The sequence below is a fragment of the Marmota flaviventris genome, chromosome 3 (genome assembly GCF_047511675.1).
Source record: "Marmota flaviventris isolate mMarFla1 chromosome 3, mMarFla1.hap1, whole genome shotgun sequence".
NCBI classification, from domain to species: Eukaryota; Metazoa; Chordata; class Mammalia; order Rodentia; family Sciuridae; genus Marmota; species Marmota flaviventris.
Window position 1 is genome coordinate 138,685,066 of NC_092500.1, and position 27,186 is coordinate 138,712,251.

The 27,186-nt window shown below is 44.8% G+C and overlaps 2 pseudogenes; both read left to right on the plus strand.

Annotated features, from left to right (window-relative positions):
• The first annotated feature begins 9,840 nt into the window (after window positions 1–9,840).
• LOC114080851 (E3 ubiquitin-protein ligase RNF38-like) lies at window positions 9,841–12,957 on the plus strand (annotated as a pseudogene).
• An 11,965-nt stretch (window positions 12,958–24,922) lies between these two features.
• LOC139705048 (myotubularin-related protein 10 pseudogene) lies at window positions 24,923–27,186 on the plus strand (annotated as a pseudogene).

A 27,186-nucleotide genomic window follows, 5' to 3' on the forward strand; every position in this document is an offset into this window, starting at 1 on the left:
AGGTCTGAGTCACCGCGGGGAAGGCGGAGGGAAGTGCGGGAAGCGGGGCAGACCTAGGGGCGGGGCCGGGCCGCCCTAGGCCCGGCCTCTCTAGGCCCTGCCCTAGGTGAAGCTTATTAAGTAAGAGCTAAGGTTTTCTACACTTTGCGGTAGTGTTTGTGTCTTCGGAGAAACAAAGACTCCTGCAGGCCAGGAGTCTTTGCTCCCCAATCCTTAACCATTTCCCTGGGCAACATTCTGCTAAATTCCTGCAAAAGACGTTCACCATACAAGTGGGTGTTAGAGGCCTCTGTCCACCGTTCTGGGGATACGACCCTTTAGGTAAGCAAGACTAAAGGGTCTTATCCCCCAACACACACACACACACACACACACACACACACACACACAGAGGCGTTTACTATCTAGAGAAAGAGACACAACTTAAAAACCACCAAGTCTTACTACCACTTTGAAAATCCTGTTGTCAAATCTCTGAAGAAGTTCAAGGCCTCTAGGAATGAGTATTCCTCAGATCCACTGGCTATGTACGCAGAGAAACTATCACTGTGTAAGAGGACGTGTGCAATACTTGTAGCAGTAGAAATGAGGGTGAATCTCAAAAGTAGGGGTGAGGGGGAGAATGCAGATTGCAGAATGACTTTGTAATAACATAAATTGAGGCAAAACAATATGGTAAGTGTAAGAATATTTATACACATGTAATAGAACCGCATTGACAAACATGGAAAGATACACACGAAATTCAAGTAAAATTTCGGGGTAGGAAGAGAGCAGAATGGTAGGCCTACTTCAGAGTGGGCTTCAATTGGCAGCGTTTTATTACTTAAATTGGGTGATAAAAAGGTATATGTGTGCACAGTGTGGGACTTTTTAAAAATATATTTCTTTGCATACCTAAATTATTTGATTTTTTAAAACAGTGTGATTAGTGCCATATTAGAAGAGGGACAATGCTAAGGTAGCATTTGACAACATCTAAACTAGCCACCTGGAAATATTCCAGGAGGCATTTACCTTTGTCCTGAGGGTTGTTACCCAGGAGGAATGAAGAAGTGCATTTCCAGCAGAAGGAATAGCCTTTGCAAGAGCTCAGAGAGAACGCAGCTTACAAAGGAGCTGAAAGAAATCCAGTGCGACTGGAAGAGTTTTATGAAGGGAGTGTCAGGAGGTTAAGTAGACAGTATAGACTTTTCCCTAGGGACAGTAGAAAGCTGTTGATGACTTTTAAGGTGGAGAATGACTTTCAAGAAAGCAATGATCATGAACTCTCTCAGTCTCAAATTCAAATTATTTTTCTCAAGTGAAGCCCCTATGCCAGAATGTCAGGGAGAGGTCTAGTTACTCTCTGCCTTACTTTTAGTTTTAGGTAAAGTTATTGGGGAAGGTCTTAAACAAGGCAAAGATAGAGATGAGACCTGAATGAAGTGTTGAAAATCCCGGCAGTGGAGGAATACTGATGTCTGAGCATTCTAGCAAAGCCATTGCTAACCAGTCTACCAACCACTGCTGATCTGCTCAGCAGTAACCCTCTCTGGCCCAACCCTGGCTTGAACCCACAGGGTCATTGGGTGGATATACTCTATCAGAGGACAGCTCTTTCAACTTGATCACCACCCTCTATACCTTAGACAATCTGGAGTGCCTGTCTTAGGGCTGTATGTGAGCCATTCCCTCTACCTAGAACACCTTTCTCCACTCAGATATTTCATGGCTCCCTCCCTCTCAGCTCCATCGTTGCCTTGTTTAAGGAGACCCCCCCCCAATAACTTCACCTAAAACCAAAACATCCTCCATCCCACATCCTACTTCATCTGCTTTATTTTCTTCATTGCACTAATTTCTGATATGATGGTATACATCTGTTTCCCTTATGTAAGAATGTAAACTCAATGAAGACAAGTAGTTTGTCCTAAGGGCAAATCTTCTCCATTAAAAGGTAATACATTAATGAATAGTTCCAAACTCTCGGACTTATCCCAACCAAGTTTGTTTCTTTTTTTTAAAAACATCAGAAATTTATTAGTTGCCCAAAACATTACATTGATCTTGACATATCATATATCATACATTTGTTTCAAATGGGGTATGAATTCTTATTATTCCCACATGAACAGATTGCAGGATCACATTGATTATACAGCCATGTTTATATATGCTGCCATACTAGTGTCTGTTGTATTCTGCTGCCCTTCCTATCCTCTTCCTATCAAGTTTGTTTCTTGCTGGCACTCACACAAGCTCACTCCAATGCTCCATTGCAGCAGGAGCTTCCACCATTACTGCAGCAGTGGGAAGACAATATAGCAAATCTTACACTGATTATTAAAGCTCCTGCTCAGAAGAAATGGATGTAAACTCCATCCACATTTCATTGGCCAAAACAAGTCAGATGGCCTCATATGGCCAACAGATGCAGAAAAGAACACTGAGCAAAATGCAGCACCTATTCAACCCTGAGCAAAGCAGAAACAGAAGAAAACTTCCTCGGTATGATAAAGGCCATCTACAAAAAACTTAGAACATGAAAGACTGAATGTTTTCCTTCTAGAATCACAAGTAAGGCAAGGACATTTGCCTTTAACACCTCTATTCAACACTGTACAGGAGGTCCTAGTCAGTGCAATAATGCAAAAAATAAAAAATAAAAATAAAAAGCATACAAATAGGCTCTGTTTGCTGGGCATTGTGGTGCATGCCTGTAATCCCAGGAACTTGGGAGACTGAGGCAGGAGGATGGCAAGTTTGAGACTAGCCTTGGCAATTTAGTGAGACCCCAAGCAACTTAGAGAGACCCTGTTTCAAAATAAAAGGGCCGGGGATGTGGCTTAATTAAAAAGCACCCAAAGGTCCAAATTTAAGAATAAGGGAAAGGGACTTAAAAATTATTAGTCAATCCAGGTGTGGTGGTGCATTCCTGTAATCCCAGTAATTTAGGGACTGAGGCAGGAAGTTGTTGAGTTCTAGGCAGCCTTCCCAATGTAGTGAGACTCTGTCTCAAAATGAAAAATAAAAAGCCTCTGTAAAGCTCAGGGGAAGAGCACCTTTGGATCAATCTTCTGCACATAAAAAACATGTTGTTATTCCGAATTTGCATTTAGTCAGGCTCCACACATTACTATGATCATATGAATATCTTTCTCTGACATCTAATCAGAAAGCAAGGTAGATGTATAAACAGAGAAAGAAAAACTAGAAATAATAAGAATTTATATACATTTTTGGGACAAGAGGAAGGCCATGGAGGCAAACATATGAGGTTTAATAAGAAGCTTATTCCTATATCTTAGCCAGATTGAAGGCCAGGAAATTGCCCAGCTCTGATCAAACAGGTTACCATCAAACCAGAGTGTGGGTTTTGTGGTGGTGTCAGGTTAGGCATACATGTAGATCTCCTCTATGCTCCACAGTGAGTGTTTTAGATCCACGGTGTTTAACGCAGGCAGCACTCTTCGTCTGGAATGGGCACTGCAAAACCAGTCCCAGCAGTGCAGGTTTCAAGAACACCACAGGCCTGAGAGGGGAGCTGGCCAATTAAGCAGTCTGGATATGATGTCCCATATCCAGCCCACGTATGAGCAAGTCCCAGCCTGTCCTGGAGACTCTAAACCCCTACACTCCACCATAGGAAAGCCTGGCCAGCTGTTGAGTGATGTACCCAAGGGCGTCTGGGGTGATATCATACCCAAAAGACTAGGCATCCCATTGCTGCCACTCACTGTTGGAAGGGTACTGAGTTTAAGCCCACAACCTGGGCTGAGCTTCCTGGGTGGGTTACCCTAAATGAATGTGTTATGCTACCACTGCCCACCAGGGCTCTACATGAGGACTGAGAGGTGGCTCTAGAACTGCTGGAGATCTGGAGAGTTACACTTATTCCCTGCACCTGCTGTGTATCCCAGCTGGTGGAGACTGGAGTTGAGGCAATGCTGCCACTCTGATGGTGGTTCCCAGAACCAGGAAGCAGCCCATATTATGTTCCAAAATTTTTCTAGGAGGCAGGAGGGGACAGTGATAGGGCAGCCTAGGAAGAAGGGGTGGTATCTACAGATTCCTCTGGTGCTGCAGGCTAGGAGGAGGATGGCGGAGACACTGTGTGCCAGGTGAGAGGCAGTGCATGGTTCCTAACTGGGATCGCTATAAGCAGGGCAGTATTGCAAAGGCAGGTTCTCCATGGAACCCAGGAGGGCTCCCAGATGAGGGCTGAGGTGTGGTTAGTGGGACAAAGGATTGGTTCAAATGGGAGTTGGGGTGGGAGACCTGAGGTGTTGGGGAGCCAGTGGGCTGCCTGTGCTGCCTAGGGCCATGGACCTTGAGGCATGGGCAGGAGCTGTCATTGGAGGCAGGTGCAGTTGGAAATATTACTGTCATAGAAGAGGGAGTAGTGTCCATGGCCATGTCCTCAGACAGCACAGTGGAGGGTGAGTCAGGTGAGCAGAGGACTTGGCTGTGTGGGTGGGAGAGACTCTTGTAGCAGTTAAGTTCTGGCCAAGGCTATTGGGGGTGCAGGTGGAAGGGACTTGGAAAGGAATGAAGAGGAGGAGGAGCAGGAAGAGGAGGAAGATGAGAAGCTAGTGGTGAGAAGCAAGTGGAGAAGTAAAAGGAGGAGGAGGAAATGGAGGAGGACCAGGAGGAGGAGGAAGTGGGTCATTAGGAGGTGGAACAGATGGATGAGGAATAAGAGTGAAGGCACATGGGGGTTGGGGATTTCATTCTGCAGGGCTGTAGGGTTGGAGGAGAAAGAGAACAGGATATGAGGTGTGGGAAAGTGAAAAATGGGAGGTGCTACAGCTCTTCTCAGGTGAGGAGGGGCATGAAACAAAGTAGGAGTAACTCCTATATTGGGACTGGGCCTCAAGGGAGAATCAGAGTTAGTAGGATGAAACAGAGGAAGAGAACAAGGGATTCCCCACTACTTGTGACTTAGTGAGGGGAAGGTGGATAAACAGAGAGATTTAGGTGTCCAGCAGGCTGGAATTGCCAGTAATTGCTGGCTGGATAGCTGGGATGTGGGAGGGGTCTGTGCATGCAGTCTGCATGTTAGTAGCCTTACTATGGGCCTCTGATGGGCACAAGAATGGACTGGAAAACTGGTGGTGGAGGCCTCCAGAGCTTCTTTTCCCCCTTCCAAGGCCTCCATATCATCCTCCAACTTCTTTGCACCTGGAATCTCCATCAACAGGGTGCGTATGTCTTCCTGCAGACACAGGAGAGGCCTCTTAACAGGTGGCGGAAGACCTTGGTGATGACAGGGAGCCACAGTGTCAGGGCCATAGACATTGGCTTCTTTCTCTTTTGAGACCACCAGTTAGCAGTTCTGGCTGGAGGACAGCTCTTTGATGAACCCCAGAAATGGTTTTGTCCACTCACCCCCTTGCTTGAGTCTTGCAGCCTGGAGAGCTGGGCAGATGGTGTTTCTCCAGCCTTTCTTTGGCCCACTTGTCTGGAAGTGAGGAGCAGCTGGGGTCTGGCTCTGGCAGTACTGCTGCCTCTGCATCAGCCTGAGCCATGGGCAGCCCTCCTGCAGCAAGTCTGTGGAAGCTGCAGATGACAGGTGTCCCACACGGAAGATCTTAGGAAACTCGTGGGTCTTCTCATTAAAGGTGTTTCTTTCCCCAGGTACAGGACTGAGTTCCAGAGAACTGAGGTCTACCAGGGTCTTCAGAAGCTTTACTGATGTTTCTTCCTCTATTCTCAGGGCCCCTGGTTCCACGTCCTCCTGTCTGTCTGTTCCTTTGGGAAACTCCTCCTCCTCCCCGTAGACCACTAATTCTTCAGGCTGCTCTTCAATTGTTAGCTCTGTGTCCTCTGAAAGAGGAATAGGGTGGTGAGTGGGTGTCATGATCTTTACAGCCCAATGGACTTGCTCAACTGCCGAAGGCAGGAGTACTGGTCTGTAGCGAGGAGGACGGACTCTTACTGTTCTGGATGGTCCGAACATCTGCTAGATGGTGTAGGACAGCACTGGATTTATCAGGGAGGCTTCAGGAGACCAGGGACAGGATCCCCTGAGAGGAGGGCAGCACCTGTAAGAGAAGGCCTCTGAGGCAGCTGATCCAGGCCTGGGAGGATGGAGATCCTGGCAGAAGTACCTGGAGGCAGGTTTAATGGGAGCTTCTGGAGCAGCTCGGTGATCCTGCCACGGAATGGAAGCATTACCGGTCAGGTGTGCCTGATGTACCAAAAGGGCCAGTTGTCACAGCCTGCAACCACACTTGCTCTGAAGTTTGACCATTCAGATCAGTTGGTGAGGTCCAATTTGACACTAGTGACCAAACCAAAGGAGCTCAGCTGGACACCTGTTCCTCTGGAGACCAAAGGAGCAATATTGAGTTCACCTATTGTGACTTCTGGCTGGAATGCATGACAGAGAAAGGGCTTGGGGACAAGGCCTGTTGGTCAGAGGAAGGCCCCCATGATAGGGAGCAAGGCTCAATGTCCACTGCTAGTCTGCGTGTAGAGCTCCTCAGGACTCTGTGATGCTTCTTTTCCCACCAAATGATTCTCATCTCTTCAGAGTGTTATTTGGGGCTGCTTTCCTATTGGTTATTTGACATTCATACCACATGACTCCAAATGATACCTGTATGGATTCTCCTTGACATGAGGAGGTCATCTAGATTTATCAATTACCCAATCAAAACTGCCACCAATTACCCCAGAACAGCTCTACTCATGTTTCCTCAATAATTTCCAGATGCTACAATTTTAGAAAAGCATTAGAATAATCTGTGGAACAGTCCAGCAGAAATCAGGAATCAGTAATGCTGCCTGACTCTTTGATTTTAGCTTCAGGCAAAATATGTACATTTTGAATGGGATGAAGTTCCTTTTATTCTAAATACACACACACACACACACACACACACATCTTTATTTGTGAACCATATTGATGGGATCAATATTCTTGCTGTTGCCTAGGACCACATTTCTCAGAGATCTCAGTCTGTGTTGGGCTGGCTGCTGTGCTGTGGCCCAAGGTGATGCAGAACACCTCATGTTTCAGAGGTCTCAGTCTATGGGAAGCCAGCTCCACTCTGGTCATGAGGTGAGTCTGAACATCATGGAAGAAGGGTGTTTTTGCAGGATGCTTTTAAATTCATGGCTGCTGTGAAGCAGAGAGAAAGGAGGACCAAGTGCCAAAATATAATCTCCAAGGACATGCCCCCAGTGACCTACTTCTTCCAAACATTCCCCAACTTCTCCATTTACCACCCAATACGGTAGTACTTTCAAATCATTAAGCCACCCAATGGATTTGTTCATAGATTATGTCACCAGTCTCATTATGTAATATTTTCACCTCTGAACATTCCTGCATTGCCTCACTTCAGCTTTTGAGATACACCTAACTCCAAAATTTCACATGCCAAGCATGATCCCCAAAAGTCTATGAACATCTCACCATGGAAACTATGTTCAGTGTATCTCCAGGATACACTGGAGACACAAATATGAACAGTTCCAGCATTGCCCCAAACTGCAAGTCCAAAGTGTCTTCTGGGACTCAAATTAAATTGATTGTCAACCTTTGTGGAAATAAAAATCAACTCATGTATATCCAATATTCAATGGCAGAGTATAAGTATTTCCATTCCAAAGGGAGAAATAGGCACATAGAAAGAAGAGATGGCTATGAACCAAGACTGAAATCCAGCTGGGCCAACAAGTCCTCTATCCCCATGCTGAGCATCTGGGCACATGTTGTGGACAGTGGGCTCCAAAGGACTTGGGCAGCCTTGTCCCATGTCCTCTCACATAGGCCGGCTCTATCCTCAGCCAGCAACATCCCCTGACATATCATCCACATTACCAGCATCTCTTCATCCCAGGGGTCACTACTGCAGCTTCAGCCTTCTTCGTAGCTGCACATGTGACCCTCTCAGGGCTACCTACATGGATTCTCACCTCATTACACTTTGACCTGCCAGGCCTTCCTTTGCAATCTTGATGGAAGCCTTCATGACCACCTAATTCCAGCATCCTACATTCCTGCAGAACAAGAACCATGTGGTTGAAGCCAATGTCTGCCACCATCTCAGGCAGTAGCCAGACCTCTGAGGACCATGGAAGAGGCAACCTTTGAGTGGCTGCTTGAGCCATGGAGAAAAAAACTTCCTGAGATAATGCTAAGTGAAGTCAGCCAATCCCAAAAACACAAATACCAAATGTTTTCTCTTATATAAGGAGGCTGACTCATAGTGGGGTTGGGAGGGGGAGCATGGGAGGAATATAGATGAATTCTAGATAGGGAAGAGGGGTGGGAGGGAAAGGGAAGGGGCAGAGGATTAGCAAGGATGGTGGAATGTGATGGACATCATTATACAAAGTACATGTATGAAGACTTGAATTGGGTGTCAACATACTTTATATACAAACAGAAATACAAAAATTGGGGTATATATGTGTATTAAGAATTGTAATGCAAAAAAAAAAAAAGAGAATAGCATTACCTTAGATTAGGTAGAGGGAAGTGAAAGGAGGGGAAGGCAGGGGATGTGGGGATAAGAAAGATAGTAGAATGAAACAGACATTATTATTGTATGTATGTATGTATGTGAGTGTATGACCAATGTGATTCTACAATATGTATACTCAGAAAAATGAGAAATTATATCCCATCTATGTATTATACATCAAAGTATATAAGTGCATTCTATTGTCATGTATAACTAATTAAAACAAATAAAAAAATTAAAAAAAAAGAAAAGAAAAACTTCCTGGTAGTTTCTCTTCATAAGTTTCTCTTGTGATCATGATTTCTGTATGATCTTTGCCAATTCCTGAAATGGCCTTAAGCTACCTCTCTACTGTGTCTGTGTAATTTCTTTAGAATCTCTTTCATCACTGTAATGTGTTAACAACTACAACTTCCTGAGGCCCAGCATTACTCCACCTTTTATAACCAAAATGCAAGTTTACACTCTTCCTTCTGCTCCACAGTATCACAATAAACATGAGTAAAATTGGCTAGCAACATCCATATCACTGCTTGAATGCTGTACTTCTTTGAAATTTCCTCCAGCAGATTAATGAGTATATTACCTCTAAATTTAGCCACATAAATTTGACAGGACATGTGCACAATGTATACAATATGTTTGCCAAAATGTGACATGTCTTCTAGTTCCTTTTCCAACAGAATCCTCCTGTGCAACCCCATGAGCAGTCTTTCCTATCAACAGTCCTATAAGCATTTTGGTCTTCAGAGCTTGCACCAGAATCACATGATAAGCTTCACTTACAATGTTCAAAGCTTTTCCAGCTTATATCTCTAAGCTATTCAAAATTCTATCCCAATTACCATAAGTCTCCACAAGTTCCTGAACCACATAGTCTGACAAGTCACTGCAAGCCACTCACCTGTTGGCACCTCTTTCTGTTCTAGTTTTTTTTTTTTTTTTGGGTCTCTATGATCAAAGAGATGTCAAGAATAATTAGAGGGGTCCGCGAGGGCCGAGGCTGGGTGCGGTGGGGCGGGGCCCCCTCGTGCAGCGGTGCGGCAGTGGCGAAGCCCCGGGCGGTTGGGGCGCAGGGCGGAGAGAATGGGGCGTCCAAGGTGTTAGACGGCTCTCAGCTCTCGGTGTGCAGCCGTCGGTTCTTGGCGCGGCCCGTGTGATGGTGCCCGGAGGAAGGAAGCGCCGTAACAGCGCCTCAGTCAGAGCCCGGGTTCCGGGGGTGAGGAGGCCCGGGGACGGCGGAGCTGGCGAGCTGGCCGCTGGCTGGGCGAGCGGTCACAATAGGAGGCGGCGGCCCAGCAAGAAGCCGCGCGAGCAGCCCCGCAGGGCGGAGCCTCCCCTCACAGATATCTCCCGGGGCCAATTCAACACCTCTACCTGGCCATCCTAACAAGGTGATTTGTGAAAGGGTGAGACTTCAGAGCCTGTTCCCTCTCCTCCCAAGTGATCAGAACACTACCGTTCAAGAGGATGCTCACTTCAAAGCTTTCTTCCAGAGTGAAGATAGTCCGAGTCCTAAGAGACAGCGCCTCTCTCATTCAGTCTTTGATTATACATCAGCATCACCAGCTCCCTCACCACCAATGCGACCATGGGAGATGACATCAAATAGGCAGCCCCCTTCAGTTCGACCAAGCCAACATCACTTCTCAGGGGAACGATGCAACACACCTGCACGCAACAGAAGAAGTCCTCCTGTCAGGCGCCAGAGAGGAAGAAGGGATCGTCTGTCTCGACATAATTCCATTAGTCAGGATGAAAACTATCACCATCTCCCTTATGCACAGCAGCAAGCAATAGAGGAACCTCGAGCCTTCCACCCTCCGAATGTATCTCCCCGTCTGTTACATCCTGCTGCTCATCCACCCCAGCAGAATGCAGTAATGGTTGACATACATGATCAGCTCCATCAAGGAACAGTCCCTGTTTCCTATACAGTAACAACAGTGGCACCACATGGGATTCCACTCTGCACAGGCCAGCACATTCCTGCTTGCAATACACAACAGGTCCCAGGATGCTCTGTGGTTTTCAGTGGATAACACCTCCCTGTCTGTAGTGTGCCTCCTCCAATGCTTCAGGCATGTTCAGTTCAGCACTTGCCAGTACCATATGCTGCATTCCCACCTCTCATTTCTAGTGATCCATTTCTTATACATCCTCCTCACCTTTCTCCCCATCATCCTCCTCATTTGCCACCACCAGGCCAGTTTGTCCCTTTCCAAACACAGCAATCACGTTCGCCTCTGCAGAGGATAGAAAATGAAGTGGAACTCTTAGGAGAACATCTTCAAGTAGGAAGTTTTACTTATCCCCCATCAGCCCATCCCCCAACATTACCTCCATCAGCTCCTTTGCAGTTCTTGACACATGATCCTTTGCATCAGGAGGTGTCCTTTGGAGTACCTTATCCTCCATTTATGCCTCGGAGGCTCACAGGATGTAGTAGATATCTATCTCAGCAGCCAATACCGCCTCCCCCTTATCATCCCAGCTTACTGCCATATGTGTTATCAATGCTTCCAGTGCCACCTGCAGTGGGCCCAACTTTCAGCTTTGAATTGGATGTGGAAGATGGAGAAGTAGAAAATTATGAGGCCCTCTTAAACCTGGCAGAGCGACTGGGAGAGGCTAAACCTCGAGGACTGACTAAAGCAGATATTGAACAACTTCCTTCTTATCGGTTTAATCCTAACAATCACCAGTCAGAACAGACTTTGTGTGTAGTATGCATGTGTGATTTTGAGTCAAGGCAGCTACTTAGAGTCTTACCCTGTAACCACGAGTTCCATGCCAAGTGTGTTGACAAATGGCTTAAGGCAAATCGTACTTGCCCAATTTGCCGAGCTGATGCTTCAGAAGTGCATCGGGATTCAGAATGACCAACCTAAGAGCACAAATTTAGTTTGGGTGTTCCTCATCACATGTATATACGGACTATCCATTGAACTTAATCTGTGTGGCTTCCAGCCCTCCCTTTACCAAAAGGGTCAATGGACCTTTCTTTGCACTGTGTGACTTAATCAACTATAAAAGCTTACAATTAGTCTTCACAATTATGGGATTGTTATACTAACCGTGTGATTGGAACTCCAAAGAATTTTTCTTTAGCTTAATTTTGTGTGTGCACTAACATTCCCTGGTTTTTTGTGTGATCGTTCCGAGTGTTGCTGCAAGATTACAGTGGACGTGATCTTTTAGCATGTGCTTTTATAAAAAGTGGTAGCTCCAGATGATATAGCAATCTACCTTATATAGAGCCTTCAGAAACTGTGAGTGGAAATGAATGCAGCGTATGACTGTTGATAAATGTATCTGTGTGTGTGAGAGAGTGTGCAACTACTTGTGAGAGGGCATGGTAGCTAACGTGTGTATGAGATCCTATATACCAGCATGTACCAAGAATGTGTGTGTAGTTTTAATTATGCTGCAATGTATAATCTGGTGTGTTATTTAAACAGCACTAGTACTGTACACTGGTTTTTCCCCTTGTGTTTGCTGTTGCACACTGGTTGCTAAGGGTGCATCAATTATAAGCATTGAATACTCCATCCCTTCCTCCTAATGAATGGAATGAGAAAAGCCTTCTTCCTTTGCTTCAGGCAGCTGTCACCTTCTCTTCATTGGTGGTCCTAAGTGGGTCACTTAAGAAAAAAAGTGTAACAAATTCTCACTCCATGAACCTGAGTTTTGATTCTGTTGTGGAAAAGAAATTTTTAAATCTCCAACTTGCTGTTTCCAAAAAGAAGGTGCAATATCATACATCATCTGTTAGCAATATTAGCATTTCAATCAATGATTTGAATGTTGATAACTTTTTTCTTTTACATTTTCAGTAAGCTTCTTACAGAAAGTACCTGTGATGATTTTTTTAATTTTTTCTTTGTATAGGTGTGTGTGTGTGTGTGTGTGTGTGTGTGTGTGTGTGTTTAGATTTATAGTCCTTTCTGAAGATATATGAGTAATATATTTTTAAGAATACCACTGGTCCCATGAAGTCTTGCCTCTTTGACTTCCACCAGAACAAAATCTGTTAATTCAGCTTGATTTCCGATGTGTTCTTTGTTCAGGCTCCCATAGGCAACTAAATTATTTCAAGAAAACTTTTTCTGTTCATATTAATTCACTTGCCAAGCTCCAATTCTGAAAGTTGTCTTAGTTCTTCCCTCAGTAAATGTGCTTCTTTTTGAAGCCCTTGTTTCAGGATGGATCAAGTGCTTTGATAGCTTGTGTTCCTTAGACCTGATTTGCTTTGATGTCTTGCCGCTCTTTTAATTTTTGTTTGATTAAGAAAAAGCTTAATACAACAGATGTCCAGAATACTTGCAGTATAAATGAAGATTTGATTTTTGTATAAAATAATGCTGTCAAACAGGAATTGACCCTCATTGAGTTGATCTGAAATAATACATAGCTGTATTTTTTTAATAGGTTCATTGAGCGAAATTCAGATTGTTTAAAGTCATTTTTCCAGCAACATTTAGATTCCTTTCTCATTCTTTTATTGTATTCAGCATTGTCTGCCTCCTCTTGCAGTTGATGTCATTGCTTTGTTTGCAGTAGCACATGCTACATTATTCTAGTCGGGACTGTGAGAACTTGTTGCCAGCCTCACTCAGCTCTCAGTTGGCTCTGAGTCAGTTTTGTACTCAGACAGTGTTAACTACTTGTTACTGCCATGCTGCTTGCCCTCCCTTGAAATCTATAAGCTCATCACAGCCTAGAGTTCTGTAAAGTCAATTCACACAGAAGCACAATTTTGTCCTCTTCCAGACACTGTTGCCTCTATCTAATCATCCAAATAGGATTTTGCATACTTTGCCCCTAGATTTGTCAGTGCATCAGAAATATACCTAAACAGTGGTAAAATGCACATGTTACTGTTAAATCATTAGGATAATTCCCCTCCTGTTCCTGAAGAGTAAAAAGTATGTTTAAGACCAAAATTATTGGCATATAATAATCAGCTACATACAAATCACGTATAGTTTTATCTTTATTTTTTTTAATTAAAAAAAATCATGTTTAAAATGGCAAAAACCCATCTTATAGACTTCTTTTATATAGCTACAAAAATTTATATCTGTACAGATCTAACATAACACTACTACACTCAGTATTCATTTTACTGAAGCATGCAAGTTAAAGCACTTTTTCTAATTTATATAGAGATATCTAATTAACAAGGCACATTGTACTAATGACTTCAGGAGAAGTAGCTTTTTCTCCCCTTCCTCTGACTATGAATTCCTGTTGTAATGTCCCTTTTCTAGTAAATTTTTGAGAGGCAGTTGGCAATTTAGGAGGCAGCAGGGTCTGAGTTTAATTGTTGCACTGTTGTGGCTGATCTCTTGGGGAATGCCTTGTCTTTGCATGGAGTTCTTAGAGAAGTGTCCAGACTTGCTTACCAAGTGGTTAGTGCATATTAGGAGCACACGTGTGTGTGTGTTCTAGCCAGCTCAGACTAGCCACAGTGAGCAACTAGACACAGTGAGTGTCTAGCATATGAGAAAGAACAGTTGATTTCTTGCCCAGCTGTTACCACTGGTGATGTCCAGATTGCAGGCAGATGTTGGTTTGTTGCCTTTATCCTCTTTCCTCCTAAAACAACATTGGCTTTACCATCTTAACTCAGCTGTGGGGTTTTTTGTGGGTTTTGGTTTATTTGTTTTTTTGGTATGAATTGTCATGTTTGGTATTGTTTTTAATTCCCATCCCCCCAAAAAAACAACTCAAGGCCTCCATGGATTAAGATCTCATATTAAGGATTTTTTGTCCTGGGGGGAAAAAAAATTTTTTTAACCAAAATCTGGAAAATGTGAAAGTATATTTAGATTTTATATACTCTCTGAAATGTGATTTAAGATTCTTAAGTTTGGGCCTCTTGTAATAATTTTGAATGAGATCTACCAACTCACTTGTGAGAATATTTTTCACAGATATCTTTAGGCCTTCATTAGAAAGCTATTTTCCCCCTGTTGGTTACCTCATTTTGCTATTGTTTCAGATTATGAAAGCTACAGGGGTGTCTGTTGGAATCATTTGCTGAGTCATTTCCTCAAATCATATTCCATTGTATCAGTTAACCTATAGTTTTAAATGTACGTATTATAAATATCTGTAACCAAATCATTTGAAGGCTTGATAAATTTTTAACAAAGTTTGTACATTTTTTATGAAAGTTACTAGTAATGCTTTACTAAGTAGTGCAATGAATTTTTATTTTTAATCCCTGTGCCCAATTTTGGAGTTGAGAGGGTTGTTGGTAATAAATGTATGATGTACACTTAAAAAAAAAAAAAGAATAATTAGAGGAGGAAAGTTTATTTCCCATGGCTTCAGAGGTAGTCCATAGTCAGCTGAGTTCATAATTCTGGGCCCACGATGAGGCAAAACATCATGTCAGAGGAGTGTGGTGGAAGAAAGCAGCTGAGGCATGACCGCTTTGAAACAGAGAAGGAGCGAGCAACTCACCAGGCACAAAATGTAAACCTCCAAGGCATGTTCACATGAAACTACTACTTCCTGCTTACACTTATCTCCCTTTTAATCATATTAATGCATTAAGGAACAACTTCATTTAGGGCTCCTCTAACCCTATCATTTCACCTCAAAACTTTCTTGCATTGTCTCACACAGGAGCTTCTGGGGGATACCACATATCAAACACTGTAACACCTTATAGTGTCCCATTCAAATATGATTTGTCCTGTGATGCAAAGACTCCATTGAAACCATGCTGAGAGCAATCAGAATGGTCCCTTGAGTGAAACTATAGGAGGACAGACTAATGGAAAGTTTTGGGATAAAATGTTTCATTTCACAACTGTTGGTTTAGTTTTGCTTTTTGCACAGTGGGAATGTGCCTGAGGAACTTTGATACAAAACAGTTGTGCTAAATAGAGTCGTAAACCTATAACCAAGGTTCATGCCAATAAAAAGCAGGTAGGGTACAACTTTATCTGTACATCATCCCTAACACATTGAGAAGCTGTCCAAAAGTGAAAAATATGAAAGTGCAGATGAATTGGGAGTGGTTCAGATGAGAAGTAGCGGTAAAGCAAAATAAAACCATTCCATGAGCACCTTCAACTCTTGTCACTGTCCAAATATCCCGTGATTGTTGCATCTGTTAGTTCTTCACATATGACACACACATTAAAAAAAAAAAAAGATAAAACGATGGTGGACCAACTCTGTGCATAAATCCTGAGGATCATGAATTGTGCTGCTCAGCCTGATGATCCGTGCTGCTCTGCCTGTAACATACAATAGCACCCAACTCTGGCTGTCTTGTACAGAGTTTGTCCAGCATCGTAGGTGCTAGAAACCTTGACTCCTCCATGGCAGAGTTGGCAGGATGGGTAGCATGGATCTGCAGTGCACAGCAGCTCTAATTCACAACTGAGCAGTGACTGTCAGTTGACCTCTGAGGACGACTGGGTTCAGTACCTGCAGTTTTCATCATTGTCCTCAGTCTACTTTGTGCATCTGCAACTTGAAGGTGAAGCCCATTCATCCAAAGGGTGATCTCATTTGAAAACAATGATGGCACTGTCACTAAGTTTACAGAAGCAACTGTTGTAGAAATTTAAAATAATTACAGGGAGAAACCAGAAGAATTCCTATGACTACTTAACAATTGAAATATTTTATGTGCTTAAAAAAATAAGTAAAGGAGAAATATTTTCCTATGAGAGTACTAAATTTCAGGAATTAGGATAGATATTCTAAGCAGTGTATTCCATCAAGTAAGAGAACATCTGGCCTGCCAATGGCATTGTAGGAAAGCCTTGTCCAACTGACACATTTTGTCTTTCAAAATTAATGCTTAATGGTAGATGTCATCCAACTTTGTGACATGGAACTAACTCGTGCATCAGTGCTTGATAGCACAAAAGTCAGAACAAGGTTGTGTGGAAATCCAGTCTGGCTCTTGAATGTTCAGTCACCTTCTTGGCCGTGGTAATGGAGGCTGTAACAAGGGTTGGATCAGAGTGAAAACTCCAAACCCACCCTCCATTCCCTGAGCAGGATGGTCTTTGTTTACTGAACAAGAAGGAAGCAGCTGAGGTGGAGAGATTGCCTGGCCTTACTAAAAGCAGTCTAGAAGGTGACTAGTGTTGCAGTAATTCACTTGCAGGTCAGCATGAGAAAAGAAAGAAGAAGCAGAGCAAGCAAAGCAGTAGCAGAAAAAAAGTCCTTTATTGTGTACAAGCAATCTTTTTATAGTATTGTAAACAAAGAAGGCAGCCTTCCAACATCTATAAATCAGGTCTTTCAGCTAATTAAACATAGTATACAGAAGTTTTACTTTCTAATCCAAAGTGACCTGTTTCTCATGGCTAATCTACTCTCGGCCCAGAGTATGCTGAGCTCTGCTCTTTGTTAAGAACAGATAATAAAATTTTTCTCAGCGCCCTCCTAGCCCACTTGGCAGAACATCCCGTTTGCAGGCAAGTCCTCCCAAGGACAGCAGACACCTCGTTTTCAAGCATGTCCGCTGTTACCTATCTATACCTTGACAGAATATCCCGTTTGCAGGCAGACTCCATCAAGGACAGTAATAGTAACACAGTCACATCTGATTCTCTACAACTAGCACCACCACGAGAGTAAAATGCAGCCATGTTGTGTCCTCGTGTTCCCATTCACAGAAACCACACATGGCAGCACATATATCTGGCTTATTTAGTTCTTGATCTCAGATGGAGAGAGATTCTCTTTCACAGCAGTCAGCCACTGCAGTACTTGGGTGGTCTCCTTATAGAACACTTCTCCACCTTGAAACCTTTGTTACTTTGGGGAAGTTTGAGTTCCCTGATGGGCCAGTCCAGGTGGTGAGTTCATTCGTGTGGCAAAGGAGGTGGGGCCTGCAAATGAGAAGGAGAAGAAAAATCAGAGTAAGAAAGACACTTCCAGGGAAAAGAACATTGGTTCATAGTATTCTCTATTGGGTGCTTCCATCTTGCCCTCTGTCAGAGCTAGATGCTCAGGTATATTTATTCATAGTTCAAAGCTACTTGAGGGCAAGTATTAACAAATATTCAATAAGCCTTAGCCTAATTCACCAATGGTTAGCTGAGTCAAGAACCTCATTCCCTTGGTGCTGCAGTGCTCTGCTTTCAACCTGTGATGGGCTGAGTTCTCTGCTGCTTGGTACTGACCCTGAATACTGATCCTCCCCAAGGACAACTGCTATATTTGATGACAAACACCCCACCTCAGGATCACAAGGCCAGACCCAATGTGACTACTCATGTTAGAAAGGTCTTCCTCCAATTGAGATTAAATTTAATGTTTTTGAGAAATAGAAAGCTGCTCTACTCCAGCTTCTTCAATATAGAGAATGTGAAGCAAAGCAAAGCATAGTGTACAGAGTCATGGAAACGGGCACCTCAGGGTTCTCATGAGGACACACATCATGAAACAGTTTCATGGTCAAAGTCATGGTGCTATCAAACTCTTGACAACTTACATAACTTCATTGCTGCCCTGTTTCTGGCCTGGTCACATTTCCTCCTGTAAAGCCCAATTCTGCTTTCTATGTAAACACAATGTGCATTCATTCTTACATCAGTTCCAATCCACTGTTATTTACTCTTTATAGTAATTTTAGATATTTTTTACTCTGCAGGATTTTCAAACTTTGGAAATACTGTTAAGAGAATTCCATATAGGAATTTTCCCTAATTTATCTAACCAATCTTGTTGAACTATCTTGTTAAGCAAACAGCATTTAAATATTTTAACATATCATTAATGAGGGAGAGAGGTCTATATTATAATAGTTGAAATATTCATCTATACATGTGAAATATTGAAGTGTGTTTGCAAATGAATGCCAAACTTTTCTTACTAGTGGGGGAGAGAAGACCACTGAGACTGCCTGGACAAACTTTATTTCCTGTCTCTCCATGAGAGTTATTTGGAATTTCTAGGAGGAGTCAGACTTTTCACATTTTGCCACATGTACTTTATCTTGCCTCTTTCCCTAATTCAACCTTTCTGAACAGTTTGAGAAGAGTATTTGTGTCTCACACCCCTGGACACTTAATGCCTTTACTCTGCTGTGAATTGTCCAGGACAGTACATTCTCTCCCATAACCCTGAAAAATTCCTACATTCAGGAAACTAACATTGACACAATACTTCCTGCAGTCTATAGCCCAATTTGTTAGTTGTCCTGTTGTCATCCTCCATGCTTGATTTAAGTCCAGGCTCCCACAGTTCATACACTTATCACATCTCTTTAGTCTCCTTTATAGTTTTAGAAAATTTTCAAGTTTGCCTACTTCTGAAATTTAGAGACAAAGACTGTGGCATTTCTGGTGTGTGTGTGTGTGTGTGTGTGTGTGTGTGTGTGCATATACACACATATGCTGCTTCATTGGTGATTAAGTCTTGAGCTATTATGTCAAAAGCCAACATTTGCAAAGCACATTTTACCTCAAAAGTAACATTGGGAAGAAATAGCAAGCAGAAATCAACCCCAAATATGTGGCACCAGGCCTACAATATAGAAATAGCTGTCGACGTGTCTGCCATGCTTACCAAATTGAGTCAGTCTAAGAACTTGGCAGGCAGGAGGTGACTAGAACATGACAGCCTTCGAAGGAGGGGTTGTATCCATGGGCTCTTCACTGGCAGCCTGGGAGGTTGGTGGTGCAGAGGCCCTCTGTGCCAGGGTGGAGGATGGTGAGTGGACCTTCACTGGCAGCATGGTAACCATGGGGGCATTGGGAAGAGAGGCTCTTTGCTGTCCAGCAGGGTTCCCAAATGCAGGCTGAGGGGTGGGTGGTGGGACAATGGGATGGGACAGATTGGGGTTGGGTTGGGAGAACTGAAGGGTTGGGGGGCCGGGGAAGACGGGTCCCTTTGCTGGCTGCCTGTGCTGCCTATGGCCATGGACACTGCGGTGTGGGCCAGAGCTGTCACTGGACGCAGAAGATGGGAAAATGACCGCCATGGAAGGGGGGGTAGTGTCCATGGCCGTGTCCTCAGGCAGCACAGCAGGATGCTTGGAATGGTGAGCCGATGACATGGCTATGAGGGTTGGAGGGACGGAGTGCTGGCCCTGGGTAATGGGGTTGCGGGTGGAAGGGACAGGAGTGGGTCGTGGGAAAGAATGAGGAGGAGGAGGAAGAGGAGCAGCAGGAGGAGCAGCCAAAGGAGAGGGAACATTAGGAGGAGGAAGAGGAGGAGGAGCAGGAAAAGGAGTTGGAGGAGGAGGAATAGGAGGAGGAGGAAGAGGAAATGGAGAAGGGGGAGGAGGAAAAGGAGGAGGAAGAGGAGGAGGGGGAGGAGGAGGAAAAGAAGGAAGGGGAGGAGGAGGAAAAAGTGAAGGAAGAGGAGGAGGAAAAGAAGAAGGAAGGGGAGGAGGTGGTGGAGGAGGAGGAGGATCAATACACATGGGGGTTGGGGATTCTGTTCTGGAAGAGGTAGGATTGGAGGGGAAAGGGACCTGGGTATGAGGTGTGGGGAGGTGGGAACTGGGAGGTATCACAGGTCTTGACAGTTGTGTTGTTGGGTGAAACACATTAGGGGTAACTCCGACATGGGGACTGGGGCTGAATGGAGAAGGAGGTTTCCTGGGAAGAGGCAGAGGAATATTAGATGAGGGGGAAGGTGGAGGGATGGATAGGTTCAGGGGCCCAGCAGGCTGGAATTCCACCTGCCTGCTGGCAAGGATGGTTGCTATGGGGGAGGGGTCAGTGGGTGGGGGGAGGGGGCCTGCATTCCAGGTAGGGCCTGCAGGTGGGGAGGATGAATGGACAGTGGTGGTGCAGTCCTCCAGAGCCTCTCTTCCGCCCTGGGCGACCACTGCCTCAGGCTCCACGTTGTTACTTCTGGCACTCTGAACCCTCCTCAGGGTGCCTTTTGTACATAAAAGTGGCCGCTTTGCAGGTGGGGGCAGCCCATCCTGATGCCAGGTAATCAGTGATGGCAGAGCCACTGGCATGAGCTGTTTTCTTTTATTTGACCTCCTGGAAGCAGCAGTTAGTGAGGGCCAACTCTGGGATAGAACACAGGTCGGCTTTAGGCCCTGCTCTCCCTGGATGGCATCTTGGGAGGCTGGAGAGACAGGCAGATCCAGTTCACCTACATGCTCCTGGGCCCACTTGTGGAGCATTGAGTGGCCCTGGGCTTGAAGCAGGAGGAGCGCTCCCTGAGCAGGGCTGTGGGAGCTGCAGGTGGCGGGGCTCCCATATGGCAATTTCTTGAGAGACACCTGGGCCCTCTTTGGAAGGATGTTTCCCTCTGGGGGCCAAGAACTGGGCTCCAGGGCACTGAGGTCTCCCCGAGTTTCCTCCTCCTCCTCCTCCTCCTCCTCCTCCTCCTTCTCCTCCTCCTCCTCCTCCTCCTTCTCCTCCTCCTCCTCCTTCTCCTCCTCCTCCTCCTCCTGCTCCTCCTTCTCCTCCTCCTCCTTCTCCTCCTCCTCCTCCTTCTCCTCCTCCTCCTCCTTCTCCTCTTCTTCCTCCTCCTTCTCCTCTTCCAGCTTCTCTTCTTTCTTCTCCTTCAGCTTCTCCTCCTTCTCCTCCTCCTCCTTCTCCTCCTCCTTCTCCTCCTCTTCCTTCTCCGCCTCCTCCTTCTCCTCCTCCCCCTCCTCCTCCTTCTCCTGCTCTTCCTCCTCTAGGTGGATCTTGCCTTTTTCTTGCTGTTCCTGGGCCCTGAGCTCAGCTTCCTTAGACGCACCAACAGGGCAGCGAGCAGGTGTCACGGGCCCCTCAGCTTGCTGGATGAGCTGAGGAACTGAAGGCAGGAGGCGTGGCCTGCGGCCAGGAGGGGTAACCCTTACTGCTGTCAAGGGTCCCAACAAGCGCGAGTTCTTCCGGGACCCCCAGGACACGGGCAGCAGGATCCCCCGAGAGAGGAGTGGGCCTCTGTCCCTGCCAGCAGCAGGAGGCCCCCGAGGTCGGGGATCCTGGGGGAGACGCCTGCTGGCAGGGCTGAGGGGAGAGGCAGGTGCAGCGGGGTGGTCCCTGTGAGGAGAGGGAGCCTCCCGGGCCAGGCGGAGGGGAGTGTGATGGCCCAAGAGGGCCCTGCGGCGCAGCCTGAGACCGCACTTGGTCAAAAGACTGCCCATGGAGGGCACCTGGGGCTCGTCACTAGGCAGCAGTCCCACACTAGTCCAACGCTAGTCAGCACAGAGCAGCTGGGCTGAGAAGCCAGCTCCTCCTTCGACCAAAGGCTGAACTGGAGTTTAGCCTTTGTGATGTGTGGCTGGAACCTGTGACGCAAAAAGGACTTGAGCCAAGACGGTTGGTCAAAGGAAGGCTCCAGGGTGAAGAGACCCCCACCCCCACTTGGTCTGAGCTCAGGCTCCTCCAGACTCTGCGCTGCTTCTTCTCCCACCCACCACACAGTTATTCTCACCTTCCAGAGGGTCATTCTGAGGCTGCTTTCCTTTGGGTTACTTAGACAGTCATTCCACTTGGCTCCAAAAAAATCTCCATGGTTCTACTGGACATGACTGTAGCCATCCAGAGTCTAACCACCATCAGTTGCCCCCAGATAGCTCTAGTCAATTTTTCCTCCATAGTTCCCACCATACTATCAAGTTAGAAAACCATTACAGTGGTCCCTGGAACTGTCCCACAGAATCCTTGAGCTAGTAATGGTGCCTGACTGTGATGTTGCTTCAGGTAAAATATGTATATTTTCTTTGGGAAGAGTTCCCTTTCATCCTGACCAAAGCATATACACATCCTTCTCTCTACACCACATTGAAGGTGTGCAGTGTTCTTCCTGTTCCCTAGCATTGCATTTTCCAGAGATCTCAGTCCATGTTTGGCTGACTGCATTGCTCTGGGGCTAAGATGATGCAGAACGTTTCATGTCTCAGAGGTGTCTGTCCATGGGCAGCCAGCTCCATTGCCCTGGGCCAGAGGTGGAGCAGAACATTAGGGCACAAGGACATTTTGAAAGGCAGCTGCTCACCTCATGGCAGCCACAAAGCAGAGAGTAAGAAAAGAGCAAATGGCAAGATTTATCTCCAGGGGTTTGCTACTAGTGGCCTAGTTTGCTACTTGTGGAGCCAGCTTTACTGCAACTTCTCTGGCCAAACTCGAGTTTACCCTCTGCTACCTGCTATTCATTTTCACAGAAATCTGGATAAATGCTGCTAGCAATATCCATACCACTGGATGAAATTGAAATATTCATGCTGCATTGAAATTTTTTCCACTAGAATATTTAAGACATCACCTCTAAATTCAGCCACACAGTGTCAGGACATGTGTAAAATGTAAAATGACAATGAATTTGCTAGAATGTAACATGAATGCCCTCTCGTCCCACTTCCAATAGAGTACTCCTTCTCCTCAGCAACCTCATGAGCACTGTCTTTAGTATTGATAGTCCTTTTGCATTCTGGCCTTCTGAGCCTCCACCAAAATCACACCCAAAGCTCTGCTTACCATGGTGAAAGCTTTTCCAGATGGCATCTCTCAACTTTTGAAAATTCTACCCCAAATTCCAAAAGGACCTAGACATTATTAAACCACATGGTCAGATTAGTCACAGTAAGGAACTCATCTCTTGGTAACCATTTCTAGTCTAGTTAGCTTTTTTTGCCACTATGATCAAAAGACAATACAATTCCTCGTACGCTCATTGGGACATTCTGACACCACTGTTCCATGCTCCAGAATAGGCCCCAGTAAAGCCTCTTGCATATGAATTTAAAATTTTTTTTAAGTTATACATAACAGTAGAATGCATTTTGATACCTTATAGGTACATGGAGTATAACTTCCCACATTTTGGTTGTACATGATATGGATTTACACTGGTCATGTATTCATATATGAACATAGGAAAATTATGTCTGGTTCATTCTATTTTTCCTTTTCTCATCCTTTCTCCACTTTTCTCATCCCTTCTCCCTTCCCTTCATTCCTCTTTGTCTAATCCAATAAACTTCTATTCCCCTTCCCCTTATTGTTAGCATCTGCATATCCAAGAACATCGACCTTTGGTTTTTTGGAATTGGTTTATTTCATTTAGCATGATAGTCTCCAGTTCCATCCATTTACCAGCAAATGTCATGATTTTATTCTTTATGGTTGAGTAATATTCCATTGTGTAAATATAACCCATTTTCTTTATCCATTCATCTGTTGAAGGGCACCTATGTTGCTTCCATAGCTTAGCTATTGTGAATTGAGTTCTGAAAATATTGATATGGCTGCATCACTATGGTATGACGATTTTAAGTATTTGGGGTATATGCCAAGGAGTGGGATAACTAGGTCTACTGATGATTCCATTCCAAGTTCTCTGAGGAATCTCTGTACTGCTTTCCAGAGTGATTCTACCAATTCGCATCCTCACCAGCAATGTATAAGTGTATACCTTTTCTCCCAACATCCTTGCCAATATTTACTGTTCTTTACATTCTTGATAATTGCCATCATGACTAGAGTGAGATGAAATCTCAGTGTAGTTTTAATTTGAATTTCTCTAATTGCTAGAGATGTTGAACACTTTTTCATATATTTGTTGAACGATCATATTTCTTCTGGGAAGTATCTGATTGGGTTATTTGGGTTTTTTTGGGGGGGTGTTTTTTTAGTTCTTTCTATATTCTGGAGATTAATGTTCTATCTTGCCAATGGTTTACTTATTTGTTCCTCATTTCTGTCTTGGATAGAGTGGGCTGAGCTGGTTTCACCAAGAGATGGTGACACCAAGAGATGCTGGGCTACAGGACATCTCAGGGTCAACTCCAGAACTCCTGTGTGATCCTGCCCCCAATGGAATGCACTTCAGAAGTTCATACTGCTCCACTGGAGGTTTTCAGCTGCTGCAGAGGAGAAGACCAGACTCTCCACTGCAGGCTGATCCTCAAGTCTGCAAAGAGATTGTGCAAGTAGGGATCCCAGATTTCCATTTCAGCTTTAGAGCTGGCCTATTGGAAGAATCCATATGACAAAGTGACAGAAACAATCACAGGACAGACAGGTACCTCTAGGAAGGTAGCATCCCCACCCAAAAGTTCTAGATCCTGAAATCACAAGATTCTTCTACTGACACATAGAGGAGGAGACCTTCTCATACCCACACCACACCCAAAACTTGGATTTCATGTCACTTGATCAAGACTTAGAGCTGCATAAGGAAGCAGCCCTCCAGCACACCAAGGGTCCTGAGCGCTACCCAAGCCCTCTAGAATTGAAGTGATGGGCAACCTTCCTGCTCCCTACTGCTGCCATAGGGATGGCTGGGGGATGGACCCCAGTGCCCTCATGGGCCAGGCTCTGCCAGGCTCCACCCCAATCTGGTGGGTGCTCTGCTGTGTCACTGCCAACCTGTCTGGGAGGCCAGCTGGCCGCCAGGTGGACAGCAGACTGGGCCCGTGCAGCCACTCCAGAAGCTCTGAGGTCCAGGCCAGAGGAGTTCAGAGGCTTCCATGCTGCAGCTGGCCTGCAACAGAGCCTAGGCAAGAAGGTAGGGACACCATGTTCTCCCTCAAGTCACCCAGACCCACCTCCAGGGCCTACCTCCTGCCGCCGCCACAGACTGAATACAAGATCAATTCGGAACCAAAGATTAAAAAACTGGAGCCAGAACTTTCACCAGGAGAAATTGTTTTAAATAAAATCAGCTTTTATAAGAAAATGCATTGCAACATACACAAGTCAGTAGGATTTGTGGGGAAAGCTGATATGCAGTAACTTCAAAATCTCCTTTATTATGGATGACCCAATAGCATTATAGAAATTGCATTATAGAAAACTTCTTCTTGGAGAACATGATGACCCTTTAACATGTATTGAACAAAATATCACAATAAATGACCATAAGAGGTAGCAGAAAGTCCCAGGTCCCAACAAGAAATCAAAACAGGGTTTATTGTAAAGATTTCAGAATTGTTAGATTTTTGCTTTGATGAATTAGGTCCTGAAAGTGCCCAAAAGGTATGCCTTGCAATAGCTCATGATTCTTCCCAGCCAACAGACCTCCAGCTACTCTTTGCATTTGAATAAGTTGGGCGAAAAATACCACAATTCAGCTAACAAATTAATGGAATACCCTCAATAGGTGGAGGAGGAGGAGGTAGTGGAGCTAGTGGTGGCAGCAGCCAGAGAACCCCACTACTTGAAACTTACTCACATTGGGACAGAGAAATCAAGAGGACTGGTGCTCTCAGGTGGAGAGTCTGTTCTGTGAATGAGGGTTACAGGAGATCGACTTGCCTTCCAGAGTACTTTGTAGCGCCAAGTTCTTTAGCAGACCAACATCTGAAAATCTTTTCGCATTCTTTTGTTGGAAGAAGCATGTCACTCTGCTATTAAAGCCACTCAATGGCAGTGCTCTTGTGTGAATAGCCCTCATTAAAGATGTGTTGCAGCAGAGAAAACTGACCAGAGGATTTGTTATGCAATAACTAAAACTCATCCACAGAGAAGTTATGTTTACAACTCAGGTTTGGATAAGATCTTGCCTAATGTTCAAGAAATACAGGCGACATTTGTAAAACTTAAGCAACTATGCATTCATGAACCTTTTGAAGAAATGTAGAGAAATGGCTATCTTCACTAGAAAATACTCTGTGGTTAGAATATGTCAGGGCTTTTCTTAAATATTTAGCAGAACTTGTGTACATGCTATAAAGCAAACATCTCTCTATAATACTACAAGAGGAGGAGGGAAGAGACTTAAGTTGTCTTATAGCTTCTCATGTTCAAGTGATGCTGAATCCATATTTTAGGATAATTACTGGATTTCAGAGTCTGCTACAGAAGGAGTGGCCCATGGCAGGATTTCAGTTCCTAAACAGATGCAACCATTTGAGGAGATCAGAAAAAGAGTCTCCCTTATTTTTGCTGTTCTTGAATGCCATGTGGCAACTGTTAGAACAGTACCCAGCAGCCTTTGAGTTTTCTGAGACTTACTTAGCAGTGCTTTGTGACAGAATCCAGTTCTCACTGTTCAGCACCTTCCTGTTCCACTTTCCTCATCAACAGGTGAAACAAAGCACAGAAATTGTTATAAGCAAAAATATCCAATTGGGTGAAGAAAAGGGCTTAAAATTCCCTTCAGTTTGGTCTCCTCAGTTCACAGCAAAGGACCGCACACTTTCCCACAACCCCTTCTACAATGGAAAGAGCACGCCTTGCATACAGAATGGCTCTATCAAGTCCTTTAAACAAATGAAGAAAAGCTACAGCTCCACACTAAGAGGAATGCCATCTTCCATAAAGAATGGAATAATCAGTGACCAAGAATTAGTGCCCAGGAGAATTAACTCATTAACTAAAGCCACTTAAGCACACCGACAGCCAGAACAGTGATATGGAGCAATATTTTAGAGAGTAGTTTTCCAAACCAGCTGACCTGCACAGGGTTATTCTGCCACATCTCTGGAACCCACAAAAACCTGTGGAAACTGTGCTACTTTTGCTGGATCCCTGAGGCTCAGAACAATCTTGGGGGGTCCATCACTGCCTTTCACAAGCTCTCCCTTCTGGCTCATGAAGTGGATGCGCTCAGTAGAATACAGCAGTGCAGCCCCTGAGAAGCCTTCTATGCAGAGCTGGACCTACTTCAGAGCTAGTGGCCCTCATGACAACTAAGGGACATCAGAGTTTCTCTCCTCTTCCTTCCCATGTTTCCTGCAGGAAATCTGTGCAGATGAGGTATTTTAGGAACACCAGTAAGCAAACTGTAAAGTCGGGCCAAAATGGGGTTCTCTACCAAGACACTTGCAAATGAAGACTAA